This window comes from Onychomys torridus, chromosome 1 (assembly GCF_903995425.1).
Source record: "Onychomys torridus chromosome 1, mOncTor1.1, whole genome shotgun sequence".
Lineage (NCBI taxonomy): Eukaryota > Metazoa > Chordata > Mammalia > Rodentia > Cricetidae > Onychomys > Onychomys torridus.
The window spans coordinates 162,195,902-162,200,180 of record NC_050443.1 but is presented as its reverse complement, the minus strand read 5'-3'; positions in this window follow the sequence as shown (position 1 = coordinate 162,200,180).

Here is a 4,279-nt window from a genome sequence, read left to right as displayed (position 1 = left end):
AATCCTGCAATTGGGTTGGGGATTTAGCTCAGTGGTAGAGCACTTGCCTAGCAAGCACAAGGCCCTGGGTTCGATCCTCAGCTCAAACAAACAAACAAACAAAAAAAATCCTGCAATTGTTTGGGGAGACTTATTTACAGAATTTATAACATTCTGTCAACGCAATGCAGATATTAGAAATGTATGTACCGGTTTCCTTTCAAAGCTAAATGATACTGTGTTTATATACTGCATATACACAGAATTTACTGTCCTTCTACTGATGGACATTTGCAATGTTTCTACCTTTTGCCTGCTGTGGAAAGGTCCACTCTTAACCCATGAGCACTTATCTCCGTGAAACTGCTGGGTCACACAGCAGTTCTCTTTGACTGTGTATGGAGGTCAGGGGATAACTTAGGAGCCGGTGCTCTCATTCAATCAACAGGGTAAACTCAGGCTGTCGGGCTTGAGCAGCAAGCACCTTTGCTCTGAGTCACCTCGCCAGCCCCAGCTTCAACTTTTGAGGACTCACCAAACTGAAACACTGGCTTGCACATTCCCATCTTCAATGGGTGAGAATTTCGATTTCTCCACCCCCTCAACAGTGGTTGTTTTTCAGCCATGATTAAGGCTTTCTGTTTGGTTTTGGAGGCTGAATCTATGTGGGTTCAGGTTGGCCTGAAACTGGAGATCCTCCTGCCTTGGCCTCCTAAGTGCTAGGAATACAGATTTATGCCATGGCTTAGTGGTTGTATTTTTATTATAGCCATTGTATTGGGTATAAAGTGTCACATAATCTTTTGACAAAGGGAAATGAAAATGTTGTCACTACTAACTTAGATATTAAACAATATAAGACACAAGTTCACTTTGGCTTTTTTCTTTTTCAAAAAATGTTAATGTGTGTCAGTGCTTTGCCTGCATATATGTTTGTGCACCACATACATTCTGGTGCCTATCGAAGCCAGAGTAAGGATGGGCTCTCCTAGGACTGGCGTTGCAGATGGTGGTGAGTCACCACGTGGGTGCTGGGAATCGAACCCAGGTCCTTGGAAGAGCAGCCAGAGCTCTTAACCACTGAGCCTTCTCTCCAGCCCCTACATCTTTTATTGCAGTCATAATGTTCACTTGTGAAAATATGTAGGAATATACTTTCCCCAGACTTCTAGAAATACCATAATGAAGCTGGGGTTATAGTTCAGTGGTACAGCATTTGTCTTGTATGAAGCTCCAGGTTCCATCCCCAATACTATCTACAAGGGGGTTGGAATCATAGAAATAACACAAAATATAAAATTAAGACCTAATAAAGCCATTCCCCAAAGTGAGTATCATTCAGCTTTTTATTTATTTGAGTAACAGGGCACTGCCTTTGCAGCACATTCTTAGCTCCCAGCACAAAAATGGAAAGTATAAATCTCTAATATCCTAGTCCCAAAATAAATAGGTAAGACACAGCTCTTACCTGAATGAAATTAGACATTACCACCATGTTTCATATTGCATTTTTTTGGCTTTGATCTCAGGGAATACAGTAGCATATCCTTTGGAAGCAGTCGGGGGTTAGAATAGGTGAATAAGATTTAAAACCCTCGGTTCCACTGTAACACACACACACACACACACACACACACACACACACGCGCGCGCGCGCGTCTAATAGGGCCAAAGGACACAAGTTCTTAGCAGGAATATATTTAAACCAGGAAAGACAAAAAGTCTACAACTGTTGAGTAAAGATGGGAGACTTGCCAACATAGGATCCCTTGAAAAGTGGGAGGTTTTTACACACCTGGAAGTGAATCAGCTGGTGAAGGATGGCTGAGGTCACCTCTTTCTTTTGTAAGGGTAAAAAAAAAGCTGATTGAGAAACAAGAGAAAGAACTGCCTTGCTTCAGAACTGCTTTTCCAGGAAAAGGCTGGGTGTTTAGACTTACTCATATTATGTCTGTGCACCTCATGCATGCTTACTGGTCAAGGAAGTCAGAAAAGGGTATTGGATTCCCTGGAACTGGAATTAAGGAAGGTTGAGAATCACCATATGGATGCTGGTTAGTGAACCCAGTCCTTGGCAACAAATGTTTTTGTTTGGCTTTGTTTTGGTTTTGGTTTTTTGAGACACAGTTTCTCTGTACAGCCTTGGCTGAGATCCCCCGGCCTCTGCCTCCAGAGGGCTGAGAGTAAGGGCGTGCGCCAGCACCCTGGCTGCAACGAGCATTCTTAACGGGGGAGCCATCTCTCCAGCTCCTCCATGAAGTTTTAGGAAAGAGTCCACAAAGAGAAGAACAGCAGACAGATTCTCTTGAAACTCTTTCCCACATATCCTTCAGGGAGGGAGTCTTCCTCTACAGTTTCAGATCGAGAACCATCACCTCATTCACTTTGTTGATTACCACAGTTCTCATGGTCAGACCATCACTTAGAAGTCTTTTCGGACAGTAATCAGTCTCATTTTATTCTCCACTGATATGCCAGGTACAATGCCAGCTTGGGGGGGGGGGGATGTTAAGTTTTGGACTTTCAAGAATGAATGTTTTGATTTTTAAAAGGGGAGAGAGAAGAAATGTATTCTTGGGAAGTGCGTATCTCCATATATAATTCAGCTGTGTAACAAACATTCAGATTAACCCCAATTGGGTAATAAGCAAGCCTCACTTTTCTTTAACCTGTTCTCACCTGAGGGTAATCGTACCTGGCCTCCTGGAATGCTCTTCTCCAAATCTGTCATCACTGACCTCTGCTTGCCACTCAGAACTCACTGTGTTGTCTCAAAGGCCTTCCCTGACCGTGCTGATAGAACCACTCAGCCACACTGCAGTAAGGGGCTGGAGATGTAGAGCACTTCCCCAGAATGCTCTCCAGTGCCACAAAAACAAAATAAGCATGCAACAGGAGAACAGAAGGCTCCTGGGAGGAAAACAGGTTTGGAATGGCAAAATTCTACCACGTATTAAAGACCGGTAAGAAACATTGAATCTTCAGGAATATTCCTCTTTAGTGGCCAGAGCAGTGAAAGAGACTTGGAAATCTAAAAGGTGGTGTTGGAATTTTCTTTGGGGAGGAGAATGTTTTAGTGAGGTATGTGTCAATGGAGGACCAATGTTGTTCCTCACCATGAGGAGCCACTGAATTTGGAAAGATCATTTTATGATCATAAAATAAGTAAATATGTGGCATAAGGAGAGGGCACAGTAGGTATTAATTATCACTGGAGCAATTTGATAGGAAATAATTGATAGTCTAACAGGATTGAGGGATCCTTTTTGTGAGACCTATTCATCTCTCTCAAGAGAAATGTAAGGGATAACAACAGAAAAGACTGAACAAGCTGTGGGGAAATCTCCTTCTCGCTGAAATACGAAATGAAATGTAAGCAATTTTATGCGTGGCTGGGGATGGGGACTTTATTTTCCAAAAGGTCACGATCCAAATGTTAGTAACCCTTGCCAAAGATGAGCTGAGACCCACAGAAGGGTTAAGTTTTAGGGAGGAAATGGGAAACCTTTCTACCGTCCTAAGGAAACGCTATGGAAAGATGGAAAAGTTTGCAATTGCGTCATCATCTCATTAAAATAGGTTACAAAGGCAGAGCTTGAAGCTGGGGAAGCGTGTGCAAACACGCCGCGGGGAAGGGGAACCTAAGGAAGCCGGCAGCACCAGCCCAAAGGGGCCCGCGCTCCTCAGTAGAGGCCAAGGCTCTGGAGTCGCTCCAGTGCCTGCTTCTGCTCAATGTGGTGGCCCTGTGGTGGTCCCAAGGGAGCGGTTCCCAACATCCAGCTCAGCAGACTCGTATCACAAGACAGTCATCACGGCCAGTGGGGTTGTCAGCGAGCCAGCTCGGGGAGAAGATGCTCAAGTTTCTAAGAGTCCGAGTCGGGACAAGCTGAACTTGGACGCATCCGGAGTTGCACCGCTGCTCTTGGGATGCTGCTCCAAGCCCCTGACCACCTGTCGTCGCCTCTGACTCATCCCGCCCCATTTCGCCATCTCCACTCCCAGCGCAGAGCCCACCCACTGCAGGAGTCACGGGGAGGCTTTGGGTGGGAGGTCCGGGGCGAGCGACGCCTCCCGGAGCGCCCACCACTCCAGAGCGAGCCGAGGCTCGCCGCCGCCCTCCCCGAGCGGCGGGTCGGGCCGTGCCAGGGGACGCAGGGTCCCGGGCGACTCCGCCCCCGCCTGAGATCCCGCGGGAACAGTGGGAGCCGTGCTACCCGGCACTCGGTGCACGCCAGAGCACGAGTCGTAACGGCAACCGACAGCGGTTTGACCTTGAAGGCCTGGCACCGCCCCCTCTCCC